Genomic DNA, 13,235 nt, shown 5'->3' with positions numbered 1-13,235 from the left:
CGAGAGACAGGCCCTGTCATATGGCACTCGCGACGCATACGCTGAAATTGAATGTAAATAAAACGTCTTTTGTAGTGGGCGTCGCTCCACTGCAGTGTCACACATGGTGAATAAATAGGAAAACAGTAGAACGTCTGTGTAGGGCCATGCTTTTACCTACTGTGCCACCTGCCTGAATGTGTATAAGCATCTGTGGCATCACTCCTTCGCAGCCAAATTGCCACACTAGCTGTGTATCTCTAACAAAGTTGATGTATGTCCTCACCTCGGTGACGGATAAAACGATTTCGCCCCCGGGTGGGCTCGAACCACCAACCTTTCGGTTAACAGCCGAACGCGCTAGCCGATTGCGCCACGGAGGCGTCGATTTTAGCTCACTAGTGCAATCAATATCAACGCAATTCGTACACATTCTGCAGGAATCTCGCAGAATGGTAGCATCTGCTTATGCCCCTTCACATGGTTAACGTGCATGCACACTGTAGCGACGCTCATAAACGAATGACATTATACTACAAAATGCATACAAACCACTGTTCTGCCTATGCATTCAGAAAACCTCCTAGGCCAGTAGAATACTTGTCATAGGTTGTAGAACATCCCTTTCATTCAGTGTACTGCCATGTGATAGATATTGCTCGAGGTAGCTCCACACGTTGCAGGAAAGTTAAAAAAATGGATGCCTTCTGTGAGGTTCGAACTCACGACTCCTGGTTTACGAGACCAGTGCTCTAACCACTGAGCTAAGAAGGCGGCAGCTTTGAATATGCGAGCTATCCCCGAATTCTCACTTCATCACACTGAATCTTGCAGCCCTCGACCAGATAATTGATTTGGCGCACTGCTGCTGCTGGAAGTGTCCACATTGCCGTTCACCAAATCTCTCGACTGTTTCGCCCTTACGATCGGCGACGACCGTCAGGCCACCAAAAGTTTGCGGTCTGCAATTTCTTGTCCTAGTGCACAGCTTGTGGGATAACGTGGCTCGACTGCGAAATGCGCCTTTCGGCTCCACTCTCTGGCTACAGTTTGCTGTTGTTCACAGTGGCACTGGCGTTGCCCATGGGGCTTCATGTAAGGCGACCGCACGTCGCTCGGCCAACAGCGGCCTACTGCAGACCGACACTTAAGAGACACAAAATACAAATCGACATCGAGAGACAGGCCCTGTCATATGGCACTCGCGACGCATACGCTGAAATTGAATGTAAATAAAACGTCTTTTGTAGTGGGCGTCGCTCCACTGCAGTGTCACACATGGTGAATAAATAGGAAAACAGTAGAACGTCTGTGTAGGGCCATGCTTTTACCTACTGTGCCACCTGCCTGAATGTGTATAAGCATCTGTGGCATCACTCCTTCGCAGCCAAATTGCCACACTAGCTGTGTATCTCTAACAAAGTTGATGTATGTCCTCACCTCGGTGACGGATAAAACGATTTCGCCCCCGGGTGGGCTCGAACCACCAACCTTTCGGTTAACAGCCGAACGCGCTAGCCGATTGCGCCACGGAGGCGTCGACTTTGGCTCACTTGTGCAATCTATATCAACGCAATTCGTACACATTCTGCAGGAATCTCGCAGAATGGTAGCATCTGCTTATGCCCCTTCACATGGTTAACATGCATGCACACTGTAGCGACGCTCATAAACGAATGACATTATACTACAAAATGCATACAAACCACTGTTCTGCCTATGCATTCAGAAAACCTCCTAGGCCAGTAGAATACTTGTCATAGGTTGTAGATCATCCCTTTCATTCAGTGTACTGCCATGTGATAGATATTGCTCGAGGTAGCTCCGCACGTTGCAGGAAAGTTAAAAAAATGGATGCCTTCTGTCAGGTTCGAACTCACGACTCCTGGTTTACGAGACCAGTGCTCTACCACTGAGCTAAGAAGGCGGCAGCTATGAATTTGCGGGCTATCCCCGAATTCTCACTTCATCACACTGAATCTTGCAGCCCTCGACCAGATAATTGATTTGGCGCACTGCTGCTGCTGGGAGTGTCCACATTGCCGTTCTCCAAATCTCTCGAGTGTTTCGCCCTTACGATCGGCGACGACCGTCAGGCCACCAAAAGTTTGCGGCCTGCAATTTCTTGTCCTAGTGCACAGCTTGTGGGATAACGTGGCTCGACTGCGAAATGCGCCTTTCGGCTCCACTCTCTGGCTACAGTTTGCTGTTGTTCACAGTGGCACTGGCGTTGCCCATGGGGCTTCATGTAAGGCGACTGCACGTCGCTCGGCCAACAGCGGCCTACTGCAGACCGACACTTAAGAGACACAAAATACAAATCGACATCGAGAGACAGGCCCTGTCATATGGCAATCGCGACGCATACGCTGAAATTGAATGTAAGTAAAACGTCTTTTGTAGTGGGCGTCGCTCCACTGCAGTGTCACACATGGTGAATAAATAGGAAAACAGTAGAACGTCTGTGTAGGGCCATGTTTTTACCTACTGTGCCACCTGCCTGAATGTGTATAAGCATCTGTGGCATCACTCCTTCGCAGCCAAATTGCCACACTAGCTGTGTATCTCTAACAAAGTTGATGTATGTCCTCACCTCGGTGACGGATAAAACGATTTCGCCCCCGGGTGGGCTCGAACCACCAACCTTTCGGTTAACAGCCGAACGCGCTAGCCGATTGCGCCACGGAGGCGTCGACTTTGGCTCACTTGTGCAATCTATATCAACGCAATTCGTACACATTCTGCAGGAATCTCGCAGAATGGTAGCATCTGCTTATGCCCCTTCACATGGTTAACGTGCATGCACACTGTAGCGACGCTCATAAACGAATGACATTATACTACAAAATGCATACAAACCACTGTTCTGCCTATGCATTCAGAAAACCTCCTAGGCCAGTAGAATACTTGTCATAGGTTGTAGAACATCCCTTTCATTCAGTGTACTGCCATGTGATAGATATTGCTCGAGGTAGCTCCACACGTTGCAGGAAAGTTAAAAAAATAGATGCCTTCTGTCAGGTTCGAACTCACGACTCCTGGTTTACGAGACCAGTGCTCTAACCATTGAGCTAAGAAGGCGGCAGCTTTGAATATGCGAGCTATCCCCGAATTCTCACTTCATCACACTGAATCTTGCAGCCCTCGACCAGATAATTGATTTGGCGCACTGCTGCTGCTGGAAGTGTCCACATTGCCGTTCACCAAATCTCTCGACTGTTTCGCCCTTACGATCGGCGACGACCGTCAGGCCACCAAAAGTTTGCGGTCTGCAATTTCTTGTCCTAGTGCACAGCTTGTGGGATAACGTGGCTCGACTGCGAAATGCGCCTTTCGGCTCCACTCTCTGGCTACAGTTTGCTGTTGTTCACAGTGGCACTGGCGTTGCCCATGGGGCTTCATGTAAGGCGACTGCACGTCGCTCGGCCAACAGCGGCCTACTGCAGACCGACACTTAAGAGACACAAAATACAAATCGACATCGAGAGACAGGCCCTGTCATATGGCACTCGCGACGCATACGCTGAAATTGAATGTAAATAAAACGTCTTTTGTAGTGGGCGTCGCTCCACTGCAGTGTCACACATGGTGAATAAATAGGAAAACAGTAGAACGTCTGTGTAGGGCCATGTTTTTACCTACTGTGCCACCTGCCTGAATGTGTGTAAGCATCTGTGGCATCACTCCTTCGCAGCCAAATTGCCACACTAGCTGTGTATCTCTAACAAAGTTGATGTATGTCCTCACCTCGGTGACGGATAAAACGATTTCGCCCCCGGGTGGGCTCGAACCACCAACCTTTCGGTAAACAGCCGAACGCGCTAGCCGATTGCGCCACGGAGGCGTCGACTTTGGCTCACTTGTGCAATCTATATCAACGCAATTCGTACACATTCTGCAGGAATCTCGCAGAATGGTAGCATCTGCTTATGCCCCTTCACATGGTTAACGTGCATGCACACTGTAGCGACGCTCATAAACGAATGACATTATACTACAAAATGCATACAAACCACTGTTCTGCCTATGCATTCAGAAAACCTCCTAGGCCAGTAGAATACTTGTCATAGGTTGTAGAACATCCCTTTCATTCAGTGTACTGCCATGTGATAGATATTGCTCGAGGTAGCTCCGCACGTTGCAGGAAAGTTAAAAAAATGGATGCCTTCTGTGAGGTTCGAACTCACGACTCCTGGTTTACGAGACCAGTGCTCTACCACTGAGCTCAGAAGGCGGCAGCTTTGAATATGCGAGCTATCCCCGAATTCTCACTTCATCACACTGAATCTTGCAGCCCTCGACCAGATAATTGATTTGGCGCACTGCTGCTGCTGGGAGTGTCCACATTGCCGTTCTCCAAATCTCTCGAGTGTTTCGCCCTTACGATCGGCGACGACCGTCAGGCCACCAAAAGTTTGCGGTCTGCAATTTCTTGTCCTAGTGCACAGCTTGTGGGATAACGTGGCTCGACTGCGAAATGCGCCTTTCGGCTCCACTCTCTGGCTACAGTTTGCTGTTGTTCACAGTGGCACTGGCGTTGCCCATGGGGCTTCATGTAAGGCGACCGCACGTCGCTCGGCCAACAGCGGCCTACTGCAGACCGACACTTAAGAGACACAAAATACAAATCGACATCGAGAGACAGGCCCTGTCATATGGCACTCGCGACGCATACGCTGAAATTGAATGTAAATAAAACGTCTTTTGTAGTGGGCGTCGCTCCACTGCAGTGTCACACATGGTGAATAAATAGGAAAACAGTAGAACGTCTGTGTAGGGCCATGTTTTTACCTACTGTGCCACCTGCCTGAATGTGTATAAGCATCTGTGGCATCACTCCTTCGCAGCCAAATTGCCACACTAGCTGTGTATCTCTAACAAAGTTGATGTATGTCCTCACCTCGGTGACGGATAAAACGATTTCGCCCCCGGGTGGGCTCGAACCACCAACCTTTCGGTTAACAGCCGAACGCGCTAGCCGATTGCGCCACGGAGGCGTCGACTTTGGCTCACTTGTGCAATCTATATCAACGCAATTCGTACACATTCTGCAGGAATCTCGCAGAATGGTAGCATCTGCTTATGCCCCTTCACATGGTTAACGTGCATGCACACTGTAGCGACGCTCATAAACGAATGACATTATACTACAAAATGCATACAAACCACTGTTCTGCCTATGCATTCAGAAAACCTCCTAGGCCAGTAGAATACTTGTCATAGGTTGTAGAACATCCCTTTCATTCAGTGTACTGCCATGTGATAGATATTGCTCGAGGTAGCTCCGCACGTTGCAGGAAAGTTAAAAAAAATGGATGCCTTCTGTGAGGTTCGAACTCACGACTCCTGGTTTACGAGACCAGTGCTCTACCACTGAGCTCAGAAGGCGGCAGCCCTGAATATCCGAGCTATCCCCGAATTCTCACTTCATCACACTGAATCTTGCAGCCCTCGACCAGATAATTGATTTGGCGCACTGCTGCTGCTGGGAGTGTCCACATTGCCGTTCTCCAACTCTCGAGTGTTTCGCCCTTACGATCGGCGACGACCGTCAGGCCACCAAAAGTTTGCGGTCTGCAATTTCTTGTCCTAGTGCACAGCTTGTGGGATAACGTGGCTCGACTGCGAAATGCGCCTTTCGGCTCCACTCTCTGGCTACAGTTTGCTGTTGTTCACAGTGGCACTGGCGTTGCCCATGGGGCTTCATGTAAGGCGACCGCACGTCGCTCGGCCAACAGCGGCCTACTGCAGACCGACACTTAAGAGACACAAAATACAAATCGACATCGAGAGACAGGCCCTGTCATATGGCACTCGCGACGCATACGCTGAAATTGAATGTAAATAAAACGTCTTTTGTAGTGGGCGTCGCTCCACTGCAGTGTCACACATGGTGAATAAATAGGAAAACAGTAGAACGTCTGTGTAGGGCCATGTTTTTACCTACTGTGCCACCTGCCTGAATGTGTATAAGCATCTGTGGCATCACTCCTTCGCAGCCAAATTGCCACACTAGCTGTGTATCTCTAACAAAGTTGATGTATGTCCTCACCTCGGTGACGGATAAAACGATTTCGCCCCCGGGTGGGCTCGAACCACCAACCTTTCGGTTAACAGCCGAACGCGCTAGCCGATTGCGCCACGGAGGCGTCGACTTTGGCTCACTTGTGCAATCTATATCAATGCAATTCGTACACATTCTGCAGGAATCTCGCAGAATGGTAGCATCTGCTTATGCCCCTTCACATGGTTAACGTGCATGCACACTGTAGCGACGCTCATAAACGAATGACATTATACTACAAAATGCGTACAAACCACTGTTCTGCCTATGCATTCAGAAAACCTCCTAGGCCAGTAGAATACTTGTCATAGGTTGTAGAACATCCCTTTCATTCAGTGTACTGCCATGTGATAGATATTGCTCGAGGTAGCTCCGCACGTTGCAGGAAAGTTAAAAAAATGGATGCCTTCTGTGAGGTTCGAACTCACGACCGCTGGTTTTACGAGACTACTGCTCTACCGCTGAGCTAAGAAGGCGGCAGCCTTGAATTTGCGGGCTATCCCCGAATTCTCACTTCATCACACTGAATCTTGCAGCCCTCGACCAGATAATTGATTTGGCGCACTGCTGCTGCTGGGAGTGTCCACATTGCCGTTCTCCAAATCTCTCGACTGTTTCGCCCTTACGATCGGCGACGACCGTCAGGCCACCAAAAGTTTGCGGTCTGCAATTTCTTGTCCTAGTGCACAGCTTGTGGGATAACGTGGCTCGACTGCGAAATGCGCCTTTCGGCTCCACTCTCTGGCTACAGTTTGCTGTTGTTCACAGTGGCACTGGCGTTGCCCATGGGGCTTCATGTAAGGCGACCGCACGTCGCTCGGCCAACAGCGGCCTACTGCAGACCGACACTTAAGAGACACAAAATACAAATCGACATCGAGAGACAGGCCCTGTCATATGGCACTCGCGACGCATACGCTGAAATTGAATGTAAATAAAACGTCTTTTGTAGTGGGCGTCGCTCCACTGCAGTGTCACACATGGTGAATAAATAGGAAAACAGTAGAACGTCTGTGTAGGGCCATGTTTTTACCTACTGTGCCACCTGCCTGAATGTGTATAAGCATCTGTGGCATCACTCCTTCGCAGCCAAATTGCCACACTAGCTGTGTATCTCTAACAAAGTTGATGTATGTCCTCACCTCGGTGACGGATAAAACGATTTCGCCCCCAGGTGGGCTCGAACCACCAACCTTTTGGTTAACAGCCGAACGCGCCAGCCGATTGCGCCACGGAGGCGTCGACTTTGGCTCACTTGTGCAATCTATATCAACGCAATTCGTACACATTCTGCAGGAATCTCGCAGAATGGTAGCATCTGCTTATGCCCCTTCACATGGTTAACGTGCATGCACACTGTAGCGACGCTCATAAACGAATGACATTATACTACAAAATGCGTACAAACCACTGTTCTGCCTATGCATTCAGAAAACCTCCTAGGCCAGTAGAATACTTGTCATAGGTTGTAGAACATCCCTTTCATTCAGTGTACTGCCATGTGATAGATATTGCTCGAGGTAGCTCCGCACATTGCAGGAAAGTTAAAAAAATGGATGCCTTCTGTGAGGTTCGAACTCACGACCCCTGGTTTTACGAGACCAGTGCTCTACCACTGAGCTAAGAAGGCGGCAGTTTTGAATTTGCGGGCTATCCCCGAATTCTCACTTCATTACACTGAATCTTGCAGCCCTCGACCAGATAATTGATTTGGCGCACTGCTGCTGCTGGGAGTGTCCACATTGCCGTTCTCCAAATCTCTCGAGTGTTTCGCCCTTACGATCGGCGACGACCGTCAGGATACCAAAAGTTTGCGGTCTGCAATTTCTTGTCCTAGTGCACAGCTTGTGGGATAACGTGGCTCGACTGCGAAATGCGCCTTTCGGCTCCACTCTCTGGCTACAGTTTGCTGTTGTTCACAGTGGCACTGGCGTTGCCCATGGGGCTTCATGTAAGGCGACCGCACGTCGCTCGGCCAACAGCGGCCTACTGCAGACCGACACTTAAGAGACACAAAATACAAATCGACATCGAGAGACAGGCCCTGTCATATGGCACTCGCGACGCATACGCTGAAATTGAATGTAAATAAAACGTCTTTTGTAGTGGGCGTCGCTCCACTGCAGTGTCACACATGGTGAATAAATAGGAAAACAGTAGAACGTCTGTGTAGGGCCATGTTTTTACCTACTGTGCCACCTGCCTGAATGTGTATAAGCATCTGTGGCATCACTCCTTCGCAGCCAAATTGCCACACTAGCTGTGTATCTCTAACAAAGTTGATGTATGTCCTCACCTCGGTGACGGATAAAACGATTTCGCCCCCAGGTGGGCTCGAACCACCAACCTTTTGGTTAACAGCCGAACGCGCCAGCCGATTGCGCCACGGAGGCGTCGACTTTGGCTCACTTGTGCAATCTATATCAACGCAATTCGTACACATTCTGCAGGAATCTCGCAGAATGGTAGCATCTGCTTATGCCCCTTCACATGGTTAACGTGCATGCACACTGTAGCGACGCTCATAAACGAATGACATTATACTACAAAATGCGTACAAACCACTGTTCTGCCTATGCATTCAGAAAACCTCCTAGGCCAGTAGAATACTTGTCATAGGTTGTAGAACATCCCTTTCATTCAGTGTACTGCCATGTGATAGATATTGCTCGAGGTAGCTCCGCACATTGCAGGAAAGTTAAAAAAATGGATGCCTTCTGTGAGGTTCGAACTCACGACCCCTGGTTTTACGAGACCAGTGCTCTACCACTGAGCTAAGAAGGCGGCAGCTTTGAATTTGCGGGCTATCCCCGAATTCTCACTTCATCACACTGAATCTTGCAGCCCTCGACCAGATAATTGATTTGGCGCACTGCTGCTGCTGGGAGTGTCCACATTGCCGTTCTCCAAATCTCTCGACTGTTTCGCCCTTACGATCGGCGACGACCGTCAGGCCACCAAAAGTTTGCGGTCTGCAATTTCTTGTCCTAGTGCACAGCTTGTGGGATAACGTGGCTCGACTGCGAAATGCGCCTTTCGGCTCCACTCTCTGGCTACAGTTTGCTGTTGTTCACAGTGGCACTGGCGTTGCCCATGGGGCTTCATGTAAGGCGACCGCACGTCGCTCGGCCAACAGCGGCCTACTGCAGACCGACACTTAAGAGACACAAAATACAAATCGACATCGAGAGACAGGCCCTGTCATATGGCACTCGCGACGCATACGCTGAAATTGAATGTAAATAAAACGTCTTTTGTAGTGGGCGTCGCTCCACTGCAGTGTCACACATGGTGAATAAATAGGAAAACAGTAGAACGTCTGTGTAGGGCCATGTTTTTACCTACTGTGCCACCTGCCTGAATGTGTATAAGCATCTGTGGCATCACTCCTTCGCAGCCAAATTGCCACACTAGCTGTGTATCTCTAACAAAGTTGATGTATGTCCTCACCTCGGTGACGGATAAAACGATTTCGCCCCCAGGTGGGCTCGAACCACCAACCTTTTGGTTAACAGCCGAACGCGCCAGCCGATTGCGCCACGGAGGCGTCGACTTTGTCTCACTTGTGCAATCTATATCAACGCAATTCGTACACATTCTGCAGGAATCTCGCAGAATGGTAGCATCTGCTTATGCCCCTTCACATGGTTAACGTGCATGCACACTGTAGCGACGCTCATAAACGAATGACATTATACTACAAAATGCGTACAAACCACTGTTCTGCCTATGCATTCAGAAAACCTCCTAGGCCAGTAGAATACTTGTCATAGGTTGTAGAACATCCCTTTCATTCAGTGTACTGCCATGTGATAGATATTGCTCGAGGTAGCTCCGCACGTTGCAGGAAAGTTAAAAAAATGGATGCCTTCTGTGAGGTTCGAACTCACGACCGCTGGTTTTACGAGACTACTGCTCTACCGCTGAGCTAAGAAGGCGGCAGCCTTGAATTTGCGGGCTATCCCCGAATTCTCACTTCATCACACTGAATCTTGCAGCCCTCGACCAGATAATTGATTTGGCGCACTGCTGCTGCTGGGAGTGTCCACATTGCCGTTCTCCAAATCTCTCGAGTGTTTCGCCCTTACGATCGGCGACGACCGTCAGGCCACCAAAAGTTTGCGGTCTGCAATTTCTTGTCCTAGTGCACAGCTTGTGGGATAACGTGGCTCGACTGCGAAATGCGCCTTTCGGCTCCACTCTCTGGCTACAGTTTGCTGTTGTTCACAGTGGCACTGGCGTTGCCCATGGGGCTTCATGTAAGGCGACCGCACGTCGCTCGGCCAACAGCGGCCTACTGCAGACCGACACTTAAGAGACACAAAATACAAATCGACATCGAGAGACAGGCCCTGTCATATGGCACTCGCGACACATACGCTGAAATTGAATGTAAATAAAACGTCTTTTGTAGTGGGCGTCGCTCCACTGCAGTGTCACACATGGTGAATAAATAGGAAAACAGTAGAACGTCTGTGTAGGGCCATGTTTTTACCTACTGTGCCACCTGCCTGAATGTGTATAAGCATCTGTGGCATCACTCCTTCGCAGCCAAATTGCCACACTAGCTGTGTATCTCTAACAAAGTTGATGTATGTCCTCACCTCGGTGACGGATAAAACGATTTCGCCCCCAGCTGGGCTCGAACCACCAACCTTTTGGTTAACAGCCGAACGCGCCAGCCGATTGCGCCACGGAGGCGTCGACTTTGGCTCACTTGTGCAATCTATATCAACGCAATTCGTACACATTCTGCAGGAATCTCGCAGAATGGTAGCATCTGCTTATGCCCCTTCACATGGTTAACGTGCATGCACACTGTAGCGACGCTCATAAACGAATGACATTATACTACAAAATGCGTACAAACCACTGTTCTGCCTATGCATTCAGAAAACCTCCTAGGCCAGTAGAATACTTGTCATAGGTTGTAGAACATCCCTTTCATTCAGTGTACTGCCATGTGATAGATATTGCTCGAGGTAGCTCCGCACATTGCAGGAAAGTTAAAAAAATGGATGCCTTCTGTGAGGTTCGAACTCACGACCCCTGGTTTTACGAGACCAGTGCTCTACCACTGAGCTAAGAAGGCGGCAGCTTTGAATTTGCGGGCTATCCCCGAATTCTCACTTCATCACACTGAATCTTGCAGCCCTCTACCAGATAATTGATTTGGCGCACTGCTGCTGCTGGGAGTGTCCACATTGCCGTTCTCCAAATCTCTCGACTGTTTCGCCCTTACGATCGGCGACGACCGTCAGGCCACCAAAAGTTTGCGGTCTGCAATTTCTTGTCCTAGTGCACAGCTTGTGGGATAACGTGGCTCGACTGCGAAATGCGCCTTTCGGCTCCACTCTCTGGCTACAGTTTGCTGTTGTTCACAGTGGCACTGGCGTTGCCCATGGGGCTTCATGTAAGGCGACCGCACGTCGCTCGGCCAACAGCGGCCTACTGCAGACCGACACTTAAGAGACACAAAATACAAATCGACATCGAGAGACAGGCCCTGTCATATGGCACTCGCGACGCATACGCTGAAATTGAATGTAAATAAAACGTCTTTTGTAGTGGGCGTCGCTCCACTGCAGTGTCACACATGGTGAATAAATAGGAAAACAGTAGAACGTCTGTGTAGGGCCATGTTTTTACCTACTGTGCCACCTGCCTGAATGTGTATAAGCATCTGTGGCATCACTCCTTCGCAGCCAAATTGCCACACTAGCTGTGTATCTCTAACAAAGTTGATGTATGTCCTCACCTCGGTGACGGATAAAACGATTTCGCCCCCGGTGGGCTCGAACCACCAACCTTTTGGTTAACAGCCGAACGCGCTAGCCGATTGCGCCACGGAGGCGTCGACTTTGGCTAACTTGTGCAATCTATATCAACGCAATTCGTACACATTCTGCAGGAATCTCGCAGAATGGTAGCATCTGCTTATGCCCCTTCACATGGTTAACGTGCATGCACACTGTAGCGACGCTCATAAACGAATGACATTATACTACAAAATGCGTACAAACCACTGTTCTGCCTATGCATTCAGAAAACCTCCTAGGCCAGTAGAATACTTGTCATAGGTTGTAGAACATCCCTTTCATTCAGTGTACTGCCATGTGATAGATATTGCTCGAGGTAGCTCCGCACGTTGCAGGAAAGTTAAAAAAATGGATGCCTTCTGTGAGGTTCGAACTCACGACCCCTGGTTTTACGAGACCAGTGCTCTACCACTGAGCTAAGAAGGCGGCAGCCTTGAATTTGCGGGCTATCCCCGAATTCTCACTTCATCACACTGAATCTTGCAGCCCTCGACCAGATAATTGATTTGGCGCACTGCTGCTGCTGGGAGTGTCCACATTGCCGTTCTCCAAATCTCTCGAGTGTTTCGCCCTTACGATCGGCGACGACCGTCAGGCCACCAAAAGTTTGCGGTCTGCAATTTCTTGTCCTAGTGCACAGCTTGTGGGATAACGTGGCTCGACTGCGAAATGCGCCTTTCGGCTCCACTCTCTGGCTACAGTTTGCTGTTGTTCACAGTGGCACTGGCGTTGCCCATGGGGCTTCATGTAAGGCGACCGCACGTCGCTCGGCCAACAGCGGCCTACTGCAGACCGACACTTAAGAGACACAAAATACAAATCGACATCGAGAGACAGGCCCTGTCATATGGCACTCGCGACACATACGCTGAAATTGAATGTAAATAAAACGTCTTTTGTAGTGGGCGTCGCTCCACTGCAGTGTCACACATGGTGAATAAATAGGAAAACAGTAGAACGTCTGTGTAGGGCCATGTTTTTACCTACTGTGCCACCTGCCTGAATGTGTATAAGCATCTGTGGCATCACTCCTTCGCAGCCAAATTGCCACACTAGCTGTGTATCTCTAACAAAGTTGATGTATGTCCTCACCTCGGTGACGGATAAAACGATTTCGCCCCCCGGTGGGCTCGAACCACCAACCTTTTGGTTAACAGCCGAACGCGCCAGCCGATTGCGCCACGGAGGCGTCGACTTTGGCTCACTTGTGCAATCTATATCAACGCAATTCGTACACATTCTGCAGGAATCTCGCAGAATGGTAGCATCTGCTTATGCCCCTTCACATGGTTAACGTGCATGCACACTGTAGCGACGCTCATAAACGAATGACATTATACTACAAAATGCGTACAAACCACTGTTCTGCCTAT

General features: G+C 49.5%; 22 non-coding genes across 22 annotated transcripts; all 22 read right to left on the bottom strand.

Annotated features, from left to right (window-relative positions):
- Positions 1-288: 288 nt before the first annotated feature.
- Trnan-guu (transfer RNA asparagine (anticodon GUU)) lies at positions 289-362 on the bottom strand. The gene has a single exon. It is a non-coding gene; the product is annotated as a tRNA-Asn (tRNA).
- A 318-nt stretch (positions 363-680) lies between these two features.
- Positions 681-753, bottom strand: Trnat-cgu (transfer RNA threonine (anticodon CGU)). The gene has a single exon. It is a non-coding gene; the product is annotated as a tRNA-Thr (tRNA).
- Positions 754-1,442: 689 nt separating this feature from the next.
- Positions 1,443-1,516, bottom strand: Trnan-guu (transfer RNA asparagine (anticodon GUU)). Its single transcript has one exon. It is a non-coding gene; the product is annotated as a tRNA-Asn (tRNA).
- A 318-nt stretch (positions 1,517-1,834) lies between these two features.
- Trnat-cgu (transfer RNA threonine (anticodon CGU)) lies at positions 1,835-1,906 on the bottom strand. Its single transcript has one exon. It is a non-coding gene; the product is annotated as a tRNA-Thr (tRNA).
- Positions 1,907-2,595: 689 nt separating this feature from the next.
- Trnan-guu (transfer RNA asparagine (anticodon GUU)) lies at positions 2,596-2,669 on the bottom strand. Its single transcript has one exon. It is a non-coding gene; the product is annotated as a tRNA-Asn (tRNA).
- Positions 2,670-2,987: 318 nt separating this feature from the next.
- Trnat-cgu (transfer RNA threonine (anticodon CGU)) lies at positions 2,988-3,060 on the bottom strand. The gene has a single exon. It is a non-coding gene; the product is annotated as a tRNA-Thr (tRNA).
- Positions 3,061-3,749: 689 nt separating this feature from the next.
- Trnan-guu (transfer RNA asparagine (anticodon GUU)) lies at positions 3,750-3,823 on the bottom strand. Its single transcript has one exon. It is a non-coding gene; the product is annotated as a tRNA-Asn (tRNA).
- Positions 3,824-4,141: 318 nt separating this feature from the next.
- On the bottom strand, positions 4,142-4,213 carry Trnat-cgu (transfer RNA threonine (anticodon CGU)). The gene has a single exon. It is a non-coding gene; the product is annotated as a tRNA-Thr (tRNA).
- A 689-nt stretch (positions 4,214-4,902) lies between these two features.
- Trnan-guu (transfer RNA asparagine (anticodon GUU)) lies at positions 4,903-4,976 on the bottom strand. Its single transcript has one exon. It is a non-coding gene; the product is annotated as a tRNA-Asn (tRNA).
- Positions 4,977-5,295: 319 nt separating this feature from the next.
- On the bottom strand, positions 5,296-5,367 carry Trnat-cgu (transfer RNA threonine (anticodon CGU)). Its single transcript has one exon. It is a non-coding gene; the product is annotated as a tRNA-Thr (tRNA).
- Positions 5,368-6,054: 687 nt separating this feature from the next.
- Positions 6,055-6,128, bottom strand: Trnan-guu (transfer RNA asparagine (anticodon GUU)). Its single transcript has one exon. It is a non-coding gene; the product is annotated as a tRNA-Asn (tRNA).
- A 318-nt stretch (positions 6,129-6,446) lies between these two features.
- Positions 6,447-6,519, bottom strand: Trnat-cgu (transfer RNA threonine (anticodon CGU)). Its single transcript has one exon. It is a non-coding gene; the product is annotated as a tRNA-Thr (tRNA).
- Positions 6,520-7,208: 689 nt separating this feature from the next.
- Positions 7,209-7,282, bottom strand: Trnan-guu (transfer RNA asparagine (anticodon GUU)). The gene has a single exon. It is a non-coding gene; the product is annotated as a tRNA-Asn (tRNA).
- Positions 7,283-7,600: 318 nt separating this feature from the next.
- On the bottom strand, positions 7,601-7,673 carry Trnat-cgu (transfer RNA threonine (anticodon CGU)). Its single transcript has one exon. It is a non-coding gene; the product is annotated as a tRNA-Thr (tRNA).
- A 689-nt stretch (positions 7,674-8,362) lies between these two features.
- Trnan-guu (transfer RNA asparagine (anticodon GUU)) lies at positions 8,363-8,436 on the bottom strand. The gene has a single exon. It is a non-coding gene; the product is annotated as a tRNA-Asn (tRNA).
- Positions 8,437-8,754: 318 nt separating this feature from the next.
- On the bottom strand, positions 8,755-8,827 carry Trnat-cgu (transfer RNA threonine (anticodon CGU)). Its single transcript has one exon. It is a non-coding gene; the product is annotated as a tRNA-Thr (tRNA).
- Positions 8,828-9,516: 689 nt separating this feature from the next.
- On the bottom strand, positions 9,517-9,590 carry Trnan-guu (transfer RNA asparagine (anticodon GUU)). The gene has a single exon. It is a non-coding gene; the product is annotated as a tRNA-Asn (tRNA).
- Positions 9,591-9,908: 318 nt separating this feature from the next.
- Trnat-cgu (transfer RNA threonine (anticodon CGU)) lies at positions 9,909-9,981 on the bottom strand. The gene has a single exon. It is a non-coding gene; the product is annotated as a tRNA-Thr (tRNA).
- A 1,081-nt stretch (positions 9,982-11,062) lies between these two features.
- On the bottom strand, positions 11,063-11,135 carry Trnat-cgu (transfer RNA threonine (anticodon CGU)). Its single transcript has one exon. It is a non-coding gene; the product is annotated as a tRNA-Thr (tRNA).
- A 688-nt stretch (positions 11,136-11,823) lies between these two features.
- Positions 11,824-11,898, bottom strand: Trnan-guu (transfer RNA asparagine (anticodon GUU)). The gene has a single exon. It is a non-coding gene; the product is annotated as a tRNA-Asn (tRNA).
- A 317-nt stretch (positions 11,899-12,215) lies between these two features.
- Trnat-cgu (transfer RNA threonine (anticodon CGU)) lies at positions 12,216-12,288 on the bottom strand. Its single transcript has one exon. It is a non-coding gene; the product is annotated as a tRNA-Thr (tRNA).
- A 689-nt stretch (positions 12,289-12,977) lies between these two features.
- On the bottom strand, positions 12,978-13,051 carry Trnan-guu (transfer RNA asparagine (anticodon GUU)). The gene has a single exon. It is a non-coding gene; the product is annotated as a tRNA-Asn (tRNA).
- Positions 13,052-13,235: the final 184 nt, after the last annotated feature.

This window comes from Schistocerca gregaria, chromosome 5 (genome assembly GCF_023897955.1).
Source record: "Schistocerca gregaria isolate iqSchGreg1 chromosome 5, iqSchGreg1.2, whole genome shotgun sequence".
NCBI lineage: Eukaryota > Metazoa > Arthropoda > Insecta > Orthoptera > Acrididae > Schistocerca > Schistocerca gregaria.
Note: the sequence above shows the minus strand (reverse complement) of the source record. Positions and strands in the feature narration are given on the sequence as shown.